The 20,078-nt window shown below is 48.3% G+C and overlaps 1 pseudogene; it reads left to right on the top strand.

The window, feature by feature from the left end:
• The first annotated feature begins 18,049 nt into the window (after positions 1 to 18,049).
• LOC116461170 (large ribosomal subunit protein eL8-like) lies at positions 18,050 to 18,852 on the top strand (annotated as a pseudogene).
• Positions 18,853 to 20,078: the final 1,226 nt, after the last annotated feature.

Consider the following 20,078-nt stretch of genomic DNA (forward strand, 5'->3'; position numbering starts at 1 on the left):
TCAAGACCAGCCTGGCCAACATGGTGAAACCTCTGTCTCTAATAAAAATACAAAAATTTGCCAGGCATGTTGGCGGGCACAAGTAATCCCAGCTACTCAGAAGGCTGAGGCAGGAGAATCGCTTGAATCCAGGAGGCAGAGGTTGCAGTGAGCTGAGACTGCGCCACTGCACACTAGCCTGGGCAACAAGAGCAAGACTCCGTCCCCCCACAAAAAAAAAAGAAATGCAAAGGACCTAGAATAACCAAAACAACCTCAACAAAGAAGAACACATTAGGAGGTCTTATACTACCTAATTTGAGGACTTACTATAAACCGACAGTAATCTAGATAAAGTGGTATTGCCTGTGGTTAAATGGAACCTAATAGACAGTCCAGATGTAAAACCACACATACACAGTCAATTAATTGACTTTTGACAAGAATGCCAAGGCAATTCAACAAGGAAAGGATAATTTTCCTGAAATGCTGCTGGAACAATTGAAAAACCACATGGAAAAAAAATGAGGCTTAACTCTTATCTCACATCAAATCCAGAATTTATAAAGAACATTCTGGCCAGGTACAATGGCTCATGCCTGTAATTCCAGCACTCTGAAAGGCCAAGGCGGGTGGATTGCTTGAGCCCAAGAGTTTAAGACCAGCCTAGCAACATGGCAAAACTCATCTCTACAAAAAAAATACAAAAATGAGCCAGGTGTGGTGGCACACATCTTTAGTCCCAGCTACTCAGGAGGTTGAAGTAGGAGGACCACCTGAGCCAACTGCAGAGGTTGAAGCCAAGGATTACCTTGACTGGGGAGGTGGAGGCCAAGATCATGCCACTCCACTCCAGCCTTGGTGACAGAGAGAGACCCTGTCTCAAAATCAAAGCAAAACAAAAATGCTTACAACTCAATAATAACAAGATACTCAAGCTGATTTTTTTTTAATTAGCAAAGATCTGAACAGATACTTCACCAAAGAAGATATATGAGTGACAGATAAGCACATGAAAAGATTCTCAACATTATTATTCAGAAGATGCAAATCAAAGCCACAATGAGATACCACTGCACACTCACTAGAATGGCTCAAATAAAAGACTGACCATATCACATCTTAGCAAGACTGTGGAGCACCTGAAACTCTCATACATTGCTGCTGGGAGTTCATAACGGTGCAATCACTTTGGAAAACATTTTGGCAATTTCTTATAAAGTTAAACATGCACCAACCATTGAACCCAGCAATTCCTCTTCTATATACTTACCTAAGAGAAATGAAAACATATGTCCACACAAAGGCCAGCCCTCAAATATCATAGCAGCTTTATTCATAATAGCCTAAAACTGGGGAAAAAATAAATGTTTGGCCGGGTGCAGTGGCTCACGCCTGTAATCCTAACATTTTGGGAGGCCAAGGTGGGCGAATCACCTGAGGTCTGGAGTTTGAGACCAGCCTGGCCAACATGGTGAAACCCCATCTCTACTAAAAATATGAAAATTAGCTGGGTGTGGTGGCAGGCACCTGTAGTCCCAGCAACTCAGGAGGCCGAGGCAGGAGAATTGCTTGAACCTGGGAGGCAGAGGTTGCAGTGAGCTGAGATCGCACCACTGCATTACAGCCTGGGTGACAGAGTGAGACTCCATCTCAAAAAAATAAAAATAAAAATAAACTGGGAAAAAAATAAATGTTCATTGGCATGCAAAAAGGTAAATAAATATGTATACAGTTATAGAATGAAATACTACTCAGGAATGAAAGGAACAAACTACTGATACACGGATTAATCTCAGAACATTATGCTGAATAAAATAAGCCAGAAGCAGAAAGGTACTTTCTGCGTGATTCGACTATGTGCAACTCAGGAAAATGTAAATCTGATCTACATTGATGGAAAGCAGCTTATTGGTTGCCTGAGGCAAGGAGTGGTGAGAGATTGACTTCAAAGGGCCATGGAGGGAAGTTTCTGGGGACAGGAAAGTTCTATATCTTGATTGTAGCGGTGGTTACATTGGTGCATGCATTTGTCAAACCTCATCAAGATGTACACTTAAAATGGATGCATATCATTGTATGTAAATTATACTTCAATAATTTAAAAATATTATGAAAATCATTATCATGAGAAAAATAGAACTCTGTGAACCTGCTTATACTTAATTTATTGTGTATTGATTATTTTTATTTACTGTTGAGGAGGGAGAACCATAATCCTGGGGCCTCTGCATGGTCTGTTTTTTTTTTGTTTTTTGTTTTTTTGTTTTTTTTTTGAGACAGTCTTGCTCTGTCACCCAAGCTGGAGTGTGGTGGCGCAATCTCAGTTCACTGCAATCTCTGCCTCCCAGGTTCAAGCAATTCTAGTGCTTCAGCTTCTCAAGTAGCTAGGATTACAGGCACCTGCTACGATGACTGGCTAATTTTTGTATTTTTTGTAGAGATAGGGGTTTCACCATCTTGGCCAGGCTGGTCTTGAACTCCTGACCCCAGGTGATCCATCCACCTCAGCCTCTCAAAATGCTGGGATTACAGGCATGAGCCACCACACCCAGCCCTCTGTTTGGTCTTAATCTAGCCCTGGAAGGTTAGTCAGGGCCAGATACCAGAAGGCCTTGAATGCCAAGTACAGTAGTTTTAAGACATCTACAAATGCTCTTACGCACTTCCCTTCAAGGCAGAACCTAATTCCTCTATTCTGAGTGTGGACCGAACTTACTGACTTGCTTCTAGCCATAGGACAAAGCAGAAGAGATGGTGTAGGATTTTGAAGACTCAGTCATAAAAGGACTGCAGCTCCTCCCTTCCTCTTCCTCCTTCCTACTCTCCACTCTCTCTCTTCTTCTCTCTGATTATCTCCTCTTGGGGAAGCCAGCTGCCATGCCCTGAAGACACTTAGGGAGCCCTGGGAAGAGAGCCACATGGTGAGGAACTAAGAGCTCCTGCCAACAGCCACTTGATTGGGCCATCTTGACAGCAGAGCCTCCAGCTCTGGTCAGGACTCCAGATCACTAAGCCCCAGCTAATAGCTTCACTACAGTCTCCTGAGAGACCCTGATCCAGAACCGTCCAGATATGCTCCCAGACTGCTGGCCCTCAGCAGCTGTGTCAGATAACAATGGTTTGTTGTTTTAAAATGCTAAGTTTTGGAACAATTTGTTACACAGCAATGGATAACTAATACGTATTTTGGTATTTGGAAGTGGAGTGCTACCATAACAAAAACCTAAAATATGAGAATTGCTTTGGAACCAGGTATTGGGGAGAAGCTGAAAGATTTTGAAGAGAATTATAGTGAACATTTGAAGAGTTCAAAGAGAAACTATTTATAGAAGCATGACGTCCTTTGCAGACTGCAATGAAGGTTTTATTTTGTTTTCTTTAAGTGAGGAAGATCTTATTGGAAACTGGAGGAAAAGGGATCCTTCTAATGTAGTAGCAAAAAGTTTAGTAACACTATTGCTTACAGTAACATGTAAAGTACAAAATGTGCCCAGTGAGCCAAGTGATCTAGTGAAGGAGATTTCCAGGCAAACTGTTGAAGATGTCATCTGTTTATTTTTGATACTTATGGTAAATGCAAAATTAAAGAGGTGAACTAAGTGAATAACTGTTAAACATGAAGAAGCCAGGACTTGATGGTTTTCAAAAGTCTTAGCCTCCTTGCTAAAATTAAGAAATGCTTTTTGAGTAAAGATTCAATCCAGAACATTGCCAAGAAAATATAATCTAAAAAGCAGGTGAGGGTGTGACTGCAAAAGATCTAAAGTGGTTCCTCAGAGTACTCTCAGCCAGCAAAGGGCCCTCTAAAAAATTTAAAGACTTGCCTCACAGACCCTCTGACTCAAACAGTTGGATGTTCAAGAGCTTGTCTCTGCAGAGCCACAAAGTAGTCAAGGGCTTATCTCAAGAGATTTTTGGGTATGGCTTTTGTCTTGTAGAGTAGATCCCAAAAAGATTCACAGGAGAACAATAACATTTTTAAATGAATTATATCACCAGGCACAGTGGCTCATGCCTATAATTCCAGCACTTTGGGAGGCCGAGGCAGGAGGATTGCTTGAACCCAGGAATTCAAGACCAACCTGGGCAACAAAGCAAAACCCCATCTCTAAGAAAATATAAAAATTAGCCACACGTGGTGGTGTGTGCCTGTAGTCCCAGCTACTGGAGAGGCTGAAGTGGGAGAATCACTTGAACCTGGGAGGGAGACGTTGCAGTGAGCTGAGATCACACCACTGACCTCCAGCCTGGGTGACAGAGCAAGACCTTGTCTGGGGGGGAAAAAAAAGAATTATATCAACAGAAATAGCATCAGCATGTACTGAAAGGGACAGAGGTAATGTGAAAGGAAAGAGGCCTTTGAACTTGCTAAATTCTATTAGCAGGAAGCAGGCTGAGAAAAGAACACAGTTGTAAACACAGGCTACTTTTTACTTTAAGGTAGACCCAAGAGCCTAGAGGGAGACAGAAAGAGCAGAGCACCTTGGAAAATTATTTCTGAGCCAGAGGAGCATAAGCCCTAACCCTTCAACATTTCCCCAGCTAGATTTCAGAATTACTATGGACCAGTGACTTCTTTGTGCTTCCCATTTCCCCCAGTTCTGAACGATTATCCTATACCTATTCCACCACTGTATACTGGGTGCAGAGTGGGGTTGAGGGGTAGATAGGTAACTCACCTCTTGGGATTCACAGGTTTACTCATTGAGAGGGAGTGTACTGGCAGGGATATGCTTAGGGAACCACCCCCAAGGAGCCTCACCCACACCTGCATATGGTTTAGATGACAAAAGTCTTGAGTTCAAGCTCATACTGTACCAGTATGAGACTTCAGGGTCCTTCGGAGGGTGGACTGTATTTTGCATGTTAGAAGAATGTAAATAATTTGTGATCAGAGGGAAGACTATAGTGCTTTTAACATATGTCCACAAATTTTTTTTCATTTTTCTCTTTGAGACAGAGTCTCGCTTTTTGCCCCAGGCTGGAGTGCAGTGGCATAATCTCAGCTCACTGCAGCCTCCACCTCCCGGGTTCAAGCCGTTCTCCTGCCTCAGCCTCCCAAGTAGCTACGTATGTCCACAAATCCTTTGATACTCTTACCTTTAAGAGGTAGAGCTTAATTCCTTTCCCCTGAATGTAGGCTGGACTTAATGAGTCACTAGTGAATAAAATAAAGTGGAGGTGACGATGTACAGCCTCAGAAACTAGGTCATAAAAGTCACTGCAGCTCCCCACTGTCCCATCTCCCTCCCCACCCTCTTCCCCTCCTTACCTTTCTTTGTCATCACTCTCTCTGGGGGAATCCAGCTGCCGTGTAAGAACACTCAGGCAACCCTGTGGAAAGCCAGTGTGGTAAGGAAATGAGGCCTCCTGCCAACAGCCCTGGGAGGGAGCCATCTTGGAAGCAGATCCTTAGCCCCAGTTGAAGCCTTCAGGATGCAGCAGCCCCAGCTGTCAGCCTGACTACACCTCATGAGAAAACCTGAGCCAGAAACACTCAACCAGGCTGCTCAAAGAATTGTGACCTCAGAAACTGTGAGAAAATGATTTTGTCATGTTAAGCTGATTGCATGGGTGTAATTTGTTGTTATGTTGTAAAAGATGATACACCAACTTAAGGAATTTGGTATTTCTTGCAGGAGCAATGGGGTGCAGTGGAAGGCGTTAGAGAAAGGAAATGACATAAAAAGTTCTGGGATTAGTGCTATGGTCTGAATGTTTATGTCCCCCCACAAAATTCATACGTTGAAATCCTAATCCCCAGGTGGATGGTATTAGGAGGTGGGGCCTTTGGGGGATGATTAAGTCGTGAGGACTCTACTCTTATGAATGGGATTGGTGCCCTTGTAAAAGGGGCCTGAGGAAAAAACAACTCCATTAAAAAATGGGCAAAGGATATGAACAGATACTTCTTAAAAGAAGACATACATGTGGCCAATAAGCATATGAAAAAATGTTCCACATCACTGATCATTAGAGAAATGGAAATCAAAACCATAGTGCGATACCATCTCACACTGGGCAGAATGGCTATTATTAAAAAGTCAAAAAATAACAGATGCTGGTGAGGTTGCAGAGAAAAGTGAACGCTTATACACTGCTGGTGAGCATGTAAACTAGTTCAGCCACTGTGGAAAGCAGTTTGGAGATTTCTCAAAGAACTTATAATAGAACTAATATCTGACCTAGCAATCCCATTACTGGGTATATACCCAAAGGAATAAAATCATTCTACCATAAAGACACATACATGTTCATCACAGCACTATTCACAATAGCAAAGACCTGGAATCAACCTCAATGCCCATCAACAGTGGACTAAATAAAGAAAAACGTGGTAAATATACACCATGGAATACTATGCAGCCATAAAAAAGAACAATATCATGTCCTTTGCAGCAACATACATGGGGCTGGAGGCCATTATCCTAAGTGAATTAATGCATGAGCAGAAAACCAAATACTGCATGTTCTCACTTATAAGTGGGAGCTAAACATTAAGTACACATGGACACAAAGAAGGGAGCAATAACATAGAGGCCTACTTGAGGGTGGAGGGTGGGAAGAGGGTGATGATGGAAAAACTACCTATCAGGTACTATGCTTATTACCTGGGTAATAAAATAATCTGCACACTAATGCCCCGAGACATGCAATTTACCTATATACCAAATCTGCACATGTACCCCATGAACGTAAAATAAAAGTTGGAAAGAAAAATGAATGATTTTCTTAAAAAGCGGCCTGAGAGAGACTCCTCACCCCTTGCACCATGTAAGGACACAGCTGAAAGGCACTGTCTATGGACCAGGGAGCCTTCATCAGACACCAGATCTGCTGGTGCTGTGACCTTGGACTTCCCAGCCTCCAGAACTTTGAGAAAGAAATATTTGTTGCTTGTAAACCACCCAGTCTATGGTAATTTGTTATAGAAGCCTGAATAGAATAAGGCATTTAGAAAGGATTTTCTTGGTCCCAGAGTGAAGAAGGGATTGGAAGTCACAAGATTCACAGAACACTGCATAGAGATGGAGACTCTGAAGCTAGGTGTCTGTGCCACACAGCCGAGTCAGGGAGTTGCACTCTGGGCAGAGGAAGAAGCCTGTGCTGGGGCAAGGAGGCCAGACATTGCCTTATGTCAGAGGTGGTAGGTGTAGGTAGAGAATGAGATTCTGAGCATAACTGTGAATGGATGGTGAGCTGCTTAGGCCCTGGACAGGCCTTTCTACCCCTTCCCCATCCTAACCTCAGCCAGCACCAGCAGTTGCTCCAGGATGTGTTGGGCACCTACAGAAACGCTGCTCAACTTAAATCCCTGTGAGCCCCACAGTCAAGCCAGCCTATCCCCACTGTGCACTGGGGATGCAGCAGTGAATAAACAGACAAAATTCCCTGCCCTCATCAAGCTTCCATGTTAATGGAAAAAGACAGGTAAAGAGCAGAAGGAGGTTAGGGGATGAAGACAGGCGATTAATTTTATAGACAGTAAATATATACATAGAGAGAAATACACAAGGTAATGGGGCATTACAAGTTGAGGTAATTGCAATTCTAAGTATGGTGATATCTTATCTCAGGCTGCTATAACAAAATACCATCTACTGGATGGTTTAAGCAATATTTATTTCTCATCGTTTTGGAGGCTGGGAAGTCCAAGATCAAGGTGCCAGTGTATTTGGTGTCTGGTGAGGGCCCTTTCCTAGTTTGCAGATGAATGCTTTCTTGCTGTATCTTCACATGACACAGAGAGAGGGATCTAGTCCTCTCTTCCTCTTCGTTTAAGAGAACTAATCCCATCATGGAGGCTTAACCCTCATGACCTCATCAAAACCTAATCACTTCCCAAAGGCCCACTTCCAAATACCACTGCACTGGGCATTAAGGCTTCAACACCTGAATTTTGGGAAAACACAAACATTCAGTCCATAGCAGGTGGTTAGGGAAGGGTTCACTGAGAGGGTAACGTGAGCACTTGTGAAGTGAGAAAGTTGGCCACGGGGTTATCTGAGGGAAGCGTTCCAAGTAGAGGGAACCAAGTGCAAAGGCTCTAAGGTGGGATCATGACTCCAAATATCTCTACTAACCAATAAAGAGCTTTATGAAAATTAGAAAAAAAAAACTAGGCAAAACATTGGAAACAATTGTTTGCAGACATTGAACAACAGGCAGTAGCATAAGACAGTGATCCCTGAAGAAAGGTAAGCAAATCAAGTTAGCTCTACAGTTCACCCAGCTTTCTGCCTGGAGGCATCTTAGGTGCAGGGAGGGGAAATTCAAATACAGTCCAGCAGTATTGCTGAGTTGATCTTTGAGACAAAGAACAAAGCTCAGGTAGGCTTAGGTGGCTGTAAGTTGAGGGGCAGAGTACCTGACTGAAGGAAGAAAAACAGCTCCAGAAATCTACATGTGTCCTCTTGAATCATTGCCATGTGCAAGGCTTCAGGTGTGTAGGATGAAATTCCCTGAGGCCAGGCAAAGAAAGACTGAAGCATTTTAATTTGAACAATTCCCAGAATTCACACAGGTTAGGAACTATCCAATAAGTAAAGGCTACTGTGGACCCACCCTAAAAGAGCTTAAAAATAAGCCTCAAAATGATCAAAGTAATTAGCAAGTAATTTAACTGCATGCCACTCTTTAACAGAAGACAACACAATTCCAGACCATCAATAGTGTAACATTTACAATGTCCAGCATCCGATCAAAAATTCCTAGACAGGCCAAGAACTAAAAGTTGTAGCTCATAACTAGGAGAAAAATCAGTAAATAGAAACAGATCCCAAAATAACAGAGATAATGAAACAAGTAAGCAAGAATGTTAAAGGGCTTTTCTATCTATGTATTTAAAAGAAATAGACAATCTTTTTTCTAAGCAGAGGCAACCCCAAACCAGGGCTCATGGCTTGGAAAACAGAATAAAGGCTGGGTTTTGTCCTCCACTGACATCCTCTGCCAGGTGCCCTCATGCCACGAACAACCATAGGTGACAGCCCTGGTGTCTGTCTGCTCAAGGAACACCAAGGAGGCCCACGTGGCTGGAGCAACATGAGCAAGGGGGAAAGGAGTGGGAGATGAAAGGAAAGAGGTAACAGGAAATAGACTGGGTAAGGCCTGTGGGCCATGGTGAGAATATTAGCTTTTACTGTGAGTGACATGGAAGCTATGCGAGTATTTAAGCAAAGGTGATTCATGATTCTTCCAGAGGTTAATGGAGGATGAAGAGGGGGTGGGAGTGGAGGATGGACAACAAAGGAGGAAGCCTCTTCAGTTGTCAAAGCACAAGATGCTGGGGCCTGGCCAGAAAGAGGGGCTGAAGGGATTGGGGTTAGAAAGGTCTCAGACTGGTCCCTTGTAAAGAGACTTGGCAGGAAGTGGGACAGATATGCCGCGGGCAGCAGAAGGAGTCAGAGATGGCTCAGTCTCCCACTGCAGCCTGAGGCAGGCTGCGGGGCTCAGTGCTAATGCGAACCGGAAGAGAAACACATCTCAGGGCGTGAAGATGATGCAATGGGTTGGATTCTCCTGCGGAGGAATCTAGTGGCTTGAGAAGAGAGAACAAGGTGGGGAGTCTTGGTTGCAGGAGCAATTGGGGAGATATCAGCACAGAGGGCAGGGGATGAGCTCATCCAGGGAGTGTGTGAGGAGTGAGAGAAAGAGAAGGAAAGGAAGACAGATCAGACAGACAGACCCTGCCCCAGAGTTAGCTGAGCATGCTACAGATGGCTGGATGGAGAGGCGGGCAGATGAAATGTCCTTGAGAGTGACAGAGAGGGTGGAAGCCAACCCTGACCACGCCTCCGAAAGAGATGACCCACTTACACGTACACACAAGTACACACACACACAGCAGGAATGATGCGTGGACAGAGCAAATTCCATAAGTTTCCTCTGGAGAGCAGAAGGAAGTGCAGCTGAGGAGGATGAAGACAGGGGTGGGAGAAGGGGGCTCGGAGAGACAGGCCCACAGACACAGGGGCAGTACACACAGGGGGCACAAACACTGACTCACGTATGGGAGCTGTCCAGACACTGGAAGATGGTCAGTGTCCAAAGTGGGTGGATGAATGGATGGGAGAGCAAGTGGATGCACAGAGGTGAGAAGTCACCAAGCAAATGAGAATCAGAATGAGAAAAAGCTCCAAGTAAAGAGGGACCCACAGATGTGACCCAGGGTGAGACACACAGACACAATTGTGACACAACGTGAGAACCAAATCTAGAGGGAATATGGAATAATGAGAGAGAATGCGAAAAGGAAGGAGAGAGATTCAGAGAGGCAGAGAGGCAGATGTGTGCACGCACAGACAGACAGACAGACAAGCAGGCACACGGCAGCCTGATGACACACTGGGGACCCTAGAGTGAGACACAGAAAGAGGCCATGCACAGAAGCTGCTACCACCTCACCAAAAGAGCAGGGACACCAAAATGCTCATCGGCAGGAGTAGGCCAGCTCAACCATGCTGCATCTGATGAAAGAATGTGATGCATCTAAGCTCTGACATGGAAGCAGACCCAAGACACATTGCTGAATGAGGAAGTCCACTGCCAAATCACATGCACAGTATGTAGCATTTATGTTCAAACAACAATAACCAAACCAACAATAATAGAACAGGTTTTCTCTTCTTTCCTTCCTTCCTTCCTCCCTTCCTTCCTTCCTTCCTTCCTTCCTTCCTTCCTTCCTTCTTTTTCCTTCCTATCAATCATCTAGCTAGCTAACTACCAGTATAATTCACATCAATCTAACAACTGAGGATCCATGTGGGAAAATAAGTAGAAATCAGGATTTGGGAGGAGGTTTCAAAAGAGACTTTAGTCCTTCCTTCCCGAAATTTTACTTTTTTTTTTTTCAACTTGAAGTTCCTCCAGCTGCAGACATTCCTCAGCCTTCCTCTGTGCTGACACTCAGAGAGAACTCAGATGCAGGCTCTCCAGATGCCCATGGTCTGGCGGGAAAGATCCCCCCAAACACACTCATGTGCCTGGCTGTTCCCAGGGGTGTGATCCTGTGATGCTATGGGGGCTTTCGGGGGAGAGGCCCTGGGGCTTCATCAGGGAGGGTGAAGTGCCTGAGCCAAGAGAAGCCTTGCTGTGTGCCAGGCAGACCAGGTGAGAGGCGTTCCTGCCAAGGGCAGCTTGAGCAAAGGCCAGGAGGTGGGGAGAGGCTGAGTCTTTCTGCACTGCAAGAGGTTCCTTGTGTCTGGAGACAGGGCAGAAGGAGAAGTCACTAACAGTGTGAGGGTTTGGCCTGATCCAGAGCCTTAAAGCAGGAAAAATTAGCTTGAAGTTTATCAGGAGAGTGGGGAGGTGGGGAAGCTGGCTTAGTGGGGTTAGGCCAGCGAAGGGTGAGCTGCCAGGTAGGAGATTTAGAAAGGTGGCTTGGGTGGCCTCACCAAGTGTAGACAGGAAGGGGCAAGGCTGGAGATGGGACACCCGGGAGGCCCTGGGAGCTGACACCCAGATGGGATGGTGGTGGCATGCTGGAGGCACAGCCCTGTAGTGGGACTGGATGTGGTCAGAAGGAGCCAAGAAAGTGCCTGAGACTTGGTCTACTTGTGTTGAGGATGGGGAGCTGGGCAGGTGAGGAGGTTGGAGAAAAGAAGAGCAGTGTGGGAAGGGCAGGGAAGTGTCTAGACCTGTGCTCAGGTACATGGATGTGCATGTCGCAGTTCAGGAGAGAGCTCTATGTCCAAGAAAGACAATGGGTGGCCACAGATGTCCTGGGGGTGGAGGAAGCTACCCTTGGGGAACGGGCAGGGCAGGAAGGGGTGGAGGACTGAGCTCTGGGAAGCATCAGTACTGAGAGGTGGACGGAAGAGAGAAACTGCCCAAGGGGTGGGAGAGAAGCCAGGAGCACCCAGTGTCCTGAAGGAGGAGAGAGTGGCCTCCCAAGCAAGGATGGGCACCCCATTCAGGACCCCAGTGGGCCAGGAGAAATGAGGAGGCAAAAGGGACCATGGGCTTTGGCAAGAAGGAGGTCTATGGAGAGCTCTCTTGAGAACCATGGTGGGCTCAATGTGGCTGGGGTCCCTTGCCAAGGATGGGGTATGCGTGGGCTGGGAATGGAAGCAAGTAAAGCCAAGGGTCCCTTTCCCAGATTTTCTGCGGATGGACAGAGAGAGAAGACGGAGCATGGGAGGAGCAGGTCACCAGAACACATCTCTCGTGCTGGAAAGCAGACTCGGGAGGAGGGAAGAGGATGGCTGTCACCAGGGCAACCATGCTGGCCATGGGATGAAAGGAGCAAAGGAGGAGATGGGAGATTTGGGAGGAAGAGTCAGCACAAGTTTAAAAGAAGGAGGTGGGGAGATGGGGAAGCCTGGATTTCTGTCCCTGGAGATGGAGGATGAGAGCATAAGATGAAGCCTGGAGAGGAGGGAGGTTGGTTGGAGACTGGGGAGTCTATGATGCTGGGATTATGACTGAGTGGGGCTGAGGACAGGATAGTGAGTAGATAGGTCTGGGACAGGGGAGATGAGCACAGAAATGCAGAGGAGTTTGTGTGCAGGGACCTCTGAAGCCCTGGTGTGGATAGTGTGGCCCATGGAAGGACAAGGGCAGAGGGGTGACAACACAGCCCTGGGGAGCACTGATAGTAGAGATCAGGAGGAATGAGAAGGGTCTGAGAAAGTGGCGAAGACAGAGCACACACATGCATATACGCACATGCAGGAACACACACGGTGATGCTTGGAGACTGCCAAAGTCTCTATCACCCCATTTTCCCATGAGTGGTAACTGGTCCTCTCCCCTCCTGGACTCCTTAGAACACAGCCCCGGGTTTTGGAGTCTTTGTCTTCAACAGAGCACTCAGGTGCTCAATGTATGTCAGGTGGTGGGAGGGAGGGAGGGAGGGATGGATGGATGGATGAATGGATGGATGGATGTATAGATGGATGGATGGATGTATAGATGGATGGATGGATGAAAGAGTAGGTGGATGAATGGGTGGGTGGACATATGTATGGATGGGTGGATGGATAGGTGGGTGAATGGGTGGATGGGCAGATGGATGGCTGAATGAATGGATGAATGAATAGATGGATGGAAGAATGGGTGGATGGATGGCTGCATGTATGGATGGGTGGGTAGATGTATGGATGGAAGGGTGGATGGGTGGATGGATGGATGGATGGATGGATGGATGGATGGATGCATGCATGGATGGATAGATGGATGGATGGATGCATGGATGGATAGATGGATGGATGGATGGATGGATGGATGGATGGATGGATGGATGGATGCATGGATGGATGGTTGGATGGATGCATGGATGGATGGATGGATGGACGGACGGACGGACGGACGGACGGATGCATGGATGGATGGATGGATGGATGGATGGATGGATGGATGGATGAATGCATGCATGGATGGATGGATGGATGGATGGACAAAGGAAGACAATTATCCCCTCATCTCCACACGATGCTGCAGCAGGGACTGAGAGAATGGGGGCCTTTAGCAGCCCCTCGGAGAAAGAGTTGGCAGGGAGGGGGAACAGATGGGCCGTGGGTGGCTAAACAGGAGTAGTCAGAGACGATGCAGGGCTCCTGGCTGCAGCATCACACCGAGGAAGGCACTGACATTCAGTGTTAATGAGAATAGGAAAGGGACCAGTTTGTAGTGCAGAGATGATTAGATGAGTTTGAGGTACCTCTGGAAGGCCTCAGTCAACATTGGCCCCAAATCTGTGGCATGCAACAGAGAATGGAGGTGGGGTGATTTTCAGATGCAGGAGGAGATTGGGGAGTTTCCTTACAGAGGCCTCTATGCCCAAGGTGCATAGGGGGCACCTCTTGTGCAGAGGGCAGGTGCAGCGCAAGAGGAGGGAGAGTACAGGAGAGGACACATGGACAAACCTTGGTCCAGAGCTCATCAGGCATGTTGTGGATAGATGGAGTTCATGACCGTGACAGGGAGGGTGGGACCCAGCCCTGACCACACCTTACAGAGAAGTGACTCACACACATGTGCACCTGTGCACACACACAAAGAGTAAAACTCTCCAAGCCCCAGAAAGAGAGAGAGGGAGCTGACGGGGAAAGTGGTAGGCACACACACGCACGAACATGTGCGCACACATGCACAGAGCAGGAATGACGCACAAACTTGAAGCAAAATCCAATAAGCCTCCTCTGGAGAGCGGGAGGGAGTGAGGCTGAGCAAGATGCAGGAAGAGGCAGTGTTGGCGGGGCACATCAATAATAAAGTTAAAAAATGAAATGAAGAGGGGGCGGCAGGACCCTCGGGGAGCTGAGACGCAGGCAGATGCAGAGATGCGTGCACACAGAAGAGGAGAGAAAGACGGGGGAGGACAAGCCTGACAAAGGGCCTAAATAGAGGGGTGCACAGTGGGACCCACACCTCCACACAGAAGCAGCCATAAATCATGACCCTTGGGACAAGGGCCAAATCTGGAGAGGAGGAGAAGAAATGAGGGAGAGGATGAGAAAGGACGAAGGAAGGAAGGAGAGAGACAGACTCCCAGAGACCTGAAGAGGCAGCACGTTCCACGGACAGACAGAAAAGAACCCACGTACTGTAGACGAATTCTGAGGACCCCCCCGCCGCACCACGCCAGAACCCAGCAGAGGGCAAGGCAGAAGGGGAGTCGGTGACAGATAAGGTTGTGGTGACCTCATCTGTCATGGTGAAAAGGGGGAAAGCACTCATGTCCATCCACAGGAGAGCTGGTCACCCACAGTGCAGCTCTCTCCCGAAAGACCCAGATCTGTGAAACAGGGCACATCCTGGGGTGTGCTTGCACACCAGCCCTCTGGGGAGAACGTTCCCCATGGGTTGCTTGTGCCCGCTTCTGTAGTGTACATACTACCACCATGGCCAATTTCAGGCTACCATCGTACCATCGCTGAGCAGGACGAGGAAGAGGTGCCCACCTCGGCTCTTGCACACCAATGACGGTGCACCCAAATGTTCACAGAAAGAACTCGAAGACTCATCACTGGACAGACAAAGCTATTGGCAAAATTTACACAGAGTAAATGGTATTTATATTTTAAACAACACCCCACCACCAAATGCAGCTCTATTTTATTTAGATGAGAGGACACATACACGCTGTGTGGACAGGGTCACACAGAACTGGCCACAGAGGTTCCCCTTTTTGGGGGAGTTGGAGGTGGGATGCGGGAGGGAGAGAAAAGAGACTTAAGCCTTTTGTCATGCTTTAATTTTGTGAAAGCACAAAAAATTTTAAAAATTTTGTGCAAAGATAATTTCTTCATGTACCACTCATAATTAAAAACTAATTTTTTAATTAGGAGAGGAAGAAAATGGAAGGGAGAAAAGGAGCATGAGAGTGAGGAGGAGGGAGCACTCTCCTCAGTCCGTCTGTCCTCAGTTCATCTGTCCCTCCGGTCTCTGCCATAGTCACAGCCATTCAGCAAAGACAAATCAGATGCAGGTCCTGCCCTCAAGGTGCTCACAGCCTGGGGGTGGGGAAAGTTGCCCAACACACATATATCCGGGTGCTCCAGACACAGAATCCTCACCCAATAGGTCAGGAGCCCCCAGGAAGAGCTTAGCAAGGACTCTTTTGAGGAGGACAGGGGGCTTCTCAGGGCCTCCCATGACCCTACTCAGCCGAGCTGCAGGATGAGAGGGGAGATGCTGGACAGGGTCAGCATGAGGACAGTCACCCAGACTCTAGGGAAGGCTGCCTGCGGGGCACAGCACAGGGAGAGGGAGGATGGGGCCCTGGGGACATGGACACAGAGGGCTGATGGAAGCCAAGGACGCTGCAGAGGAAACAGGAGAGGGGTGGCCCGAGAGGTAGAATCAAGGAAACAAAGTGAGTGAGAAGCCAGGAGAGACCCCCGGCATTAGAGGCCATCAATGGAGAGAAAATGGGCTGTGGAGTTTGGAGGCCTCATTTCTCCCCATTGGCAGGTACAGAGCAGCTGCAGGGGTGAGCAGGATAGGAGGGAGGGAGTGGCCACAGCCAGGGATGAGAGTTCCCACCCGGCTGGTCTGGGATGAAAGAAGGCATAGGAGGAAGAAGGGAGGTCAAGGGAGAAGGAAGGACTCCTGGGTGGGAGTGGGATGAGCTTGCCCACCTGCTGAGACAGTGCAGGGGAGGGGGGAGGGGAGGGGACAGCTATTGCCAGGGCAATGGCACTGCCTGGGAGCACAGAGAGGATCAGAGGAGAAAATGGGAGAGGGCCCTTAGAGGAGGAAGTGGCCCTGGGCTGGAAGTGGGAGGCAGAGGGCATGGGGCCAGCCTGTTTTCAGTCCTGGATTTGGGAAAACGAGGGAAACACAGAGGCTGTGGAGGGCTTAGTGAGTCGATGCTGTTGGCAGGGTCTTCAGTGGGGTGCATGATTGAATGCACACTGCTTCAGCAGAGAGATCTAGCGTGGGCCCAGAGATGTGGACATCTCTCCCTTTCACACACCACACACATTGTGAGGCACAGTGACACAAACACATGGGTTGCACCTATCACCCCATATTTTCATTGCAGATGATGAGTCTGCTTCCTCATGGACACAGATCCACCAGAATGTCTCCGGGGCTCTGGGAGCTGTGTGTTTTGTTCAGCAGAACATCCAGTAGGTGTTCAGTGTATGCTTGTTGGATGGATGGATGGATGGATGAATGGGTGGGTGATGGATGGGTAGATGATGGATGGGTAGATGGATGGGTGGATGATGGATGGGTGGGTAGATGAATGGGTGTATAGATGAATGGATGAGGAGATGGATAGATAAATGATGGATGGATACGTAAAAAGTGAATGGGAGGAAGGAAGGATGGAAAGAAAGGAGAGAAGGAAGGAAGGAAGGAAGGAAGGAAGGAAGGAAGGAAGGAAGGAAGGAAGGAAGGAAGGAAGGAAGGAAGGAAGGAAGGAAGGAAGGAAGGAAAATAGATGGATGTGTGGGTGGATGAATGGATGGAGTGGTTACACAGGCCTATGGTCCAGGCATGAGATGCTAAGGCCTGCTGTGGCCAGGGCTGAGGAGTTGGGCTAGGGTCTTGAACAGCCCCTTGGAGGAAGATTCAGCAGCAGGAAGGGGAGACAGATGTGCCATGGGTGACAGGAGAGGGAGGTGTCAGAGATAACTCCTGGCAGCTGAGATAACTCCTGGCAGGTGGTGATGCTCAGTGCTGAGACCAGGAAGTGTGTGGCTGGCCCAGGGAGGTGACGGGTTGGAACGTGAAGATGACTTGAGGGTGAGAAGCTCTGGGTCCATATTGGTTCCAAGTCTGATTCTGCATTTGAGGGCAGAGTTCGGATGGCAAGTGAGGGATAGGGGTGTCAGCCAGAAGAGTGGGACCAGAACAAGGAGCGGGGCTTGACCTTGGAGGACAGGAGGAGGAGGTGGAGTCGAGAAGGAGAGGGGAGGACATAACAGATCATAGCCTGGAGCTCAGCGAGCACTGTGCGTGCAGGGGGATGGGGGCAGGCTGGGCCGGGTGTTTGCAGCTAGCTTGTCTGTAATAGTGATCGTGGGGAAGCAGCCACATGCCCATCCACAGAGTGGCATCAACCACCATTCACCTGGCCTCCGCACTACCACGCAGCAGAGATCCTGAGACCTGGAAGCCGTCTGTGATCCGCTGTTGTGCAGAGAAGCCCACCACAGAGCAGGTGTGCCTGGTTCAATATGATTCTTATTTGACATGAAAACCAAAGCCAGCACCACCCACAGGACTTGCCTTTTTTCATGAGAAAATAACATACAGAGAGTGGAATGATTCTCCCAAATCAATACTGTGATTACTTCGGGGGAGCAGTATTTGTACCCTGGGCTAGATGGGATGGGAAGTGGACAAGAACACCAGTCTTATGTACAACACTTAGATTTTTATTTTTTACAAAGACAGTGGGTGAATGACTTGTGTAATTAAAAATTAATTTTACAGCCAGGTGCCGTGGTTCATGCCCCTGTGGTCCCAGCACTTTGGGAGGCTGAGACAGGAGGATCACCTGAGGGCCAGGAGTTCAAGACCAGCCTGGACAACATAGCTTGACCTCGTCTCTACAAAAAAGTTTTTAAAAATCAGCTGGGTGTACTCTCTCCTCCCGCTGCCCAAGATGCCGAAAGGAGAGAAGGCCAAGGGGATGAAGGTGGCTCCAGCCCCTGCTGTCATGAAGAAGCAGGAGGCCAAGAAAGTGGTGAATCCCCTGTTTGAGAAAAGGCCTAAGAATTTTGGCGTTGGACAGGACATCCAGCCCAAAAGAGACCTCACCCACTTTGTGAAATGGCCCCGCTATGTCAGGTTGCAGCAGCAGAGAGCCTTCCTCTATAAACGGCTGAAAGTGCCTCCTGCGATTAACCAGTTCACCCAGGCCCTGGACCGCCAAACAGCTACTCAGCTGCTTGAGCTGGCCCACAAGTACAGACCAGACACAAAGCAAGAGAAGAAGCAGAGGCTCTTGGCCCAGGCCAAGGAGAAAGCTGCTGGCAAAGGGGACAACTCCACTAAGAGACTACCTGTCCTTCAAGCAGGAGTTAACACCCAGTCACCACCTTGGTGGAGAATAAGAAAGCTCAGCTGGTGGTGACCGCACACAATGTGGATTCCATCAAGCTGGTTGTCTTCTTGCCTGCCCTGTGTCATAAAATGGGGGTCCCTTACTGCATTATCAAGGGGAAGGCAAGACTGGGGCGTCTAGTCCACAGGAAGACCTGCACCACTGTCGCCTTCACACAGGTTAACTGGGAAGACAAAAGTGCTTTGGCTAAGCTGGTGGAAGCTATCAGGACCAATTACAACGAGAGATACGATGAGATCCACCATCACTGGGGAGGCAATGTCCTGGGTCCCAAGTCTGTGGCTCACATCGCCAAGCTCAAAAAGGCAAAGGCTAAAGAACTTGCCACTAAACTGGGTTAAACGTACACTGTTGAGTTTTCTGTACATAAAAATAATTAAAATAATACAAATTTTGCTTCAAAAAGTTAGCTGGGCGTAGTGGCACATACCTGTAGTCCCAGTTACTCAGGAGGCTGAAGTGGGAGGATCGCTTGAGCCCAGGAGTTAGAGGCTGCAGTGAGCTAAGATTGTGCCACTGTGCTCCAGCCTGGGCAACAGAGCAAGACCCTGTCTCAAAAGAAAATTAATGTTATAAAGGGTAAGAGGAGAGGCAGCAAAGGAGGAGCAAGAGAGACTAGTGGAAAGACACTCCTTCCATTTGTTCATCCTCCTCTCTAACCTGAGACCCAAAAGGAAGCCAGGTGCAGGTCCTCTTCCCAGGAAGCTCCATGTCTGAGCGAAGAGAAAGATGCCCTCATTCCCATGCCCAGGGGCTCCTGGAGGACAGGAGTCAGCCAGCAAAGGCCTCTGTGGGGGAGGACCCAGGGCCTCATTGTCCTCATTGCACCTACCAGTTGTACACTGTCCTCCCACCCAGTTTCCTCAGTCTTATCTAGTTTGGATTCCACAGTCCCTCTCTCTTTGTTGTTGAACTTGCAAAGCCTCAGCTCTTCAACTGCACAGACTTTGATTCTCCACTTATTCTCAGCCTCCTTTGTTTTTTCAATGATACCTTATTCTTAATACGTGGAGGGGGAAGGAAGAAGAAGGAGGCCAGAGGTGGAGTAGGAGGACGTACCTGTAGGGTGTTCATAGGGAGACCCCGTCTCCACCCCAGGCAGATGGGAGCTCACGTCTGGACTTTACTGTGTGCAAAAAGGCATGGACAGTAAGCCACCCTGTTTCCCAGAGAAAACTGCCCCAGCAGAAAAGGCAGAGCAGGAAGAAGTGGCAGGAAGCTCAGGCCTGGGGCTCTGCAACATTCCAAGCAGGGTGAACAGAAAGTCCCACAAAGGAAGCAGAGAAGGATCACCCAGGGAAGTGGGAGAAAAGCCAAGAGCCATCGGCAGCCTCAGGGAAGAGGAGGAGAAAACGGCCCACATCAGGAGCTGCCCGGTGGTGAGGTAGGAACAGAAAGAGCTGGTTGGGTTTGGCCAATGGGAAGCTGGTGGGGGCCTTGCCTGAGCCTGGTGGTGGGTTCAGAGCCAGCCACAGGTAGCCCTAGAGAAGTGGGGCTGTGGAGAGAACAGCAGAGCTCAGGGTTCCCTCCCCAGCACTTCTGTGGACAGGAGTTGGCGGGGGGCAGG

This window comes from Hylobates moloch, unplaced genomic scaffold (genome assembly GCF_009828535.3).
Source record: "Hylobates moloch isolate HMO894 unplaced genomic scaffold, HMol_V3 SCAFFOLD_21, whole genome shotgun sequence".
NCBI lineage: Eukaryota > Metazoa > Chordata > Mammalia > Primates > Hylobatidae > Hylobates > Hylobates moloch.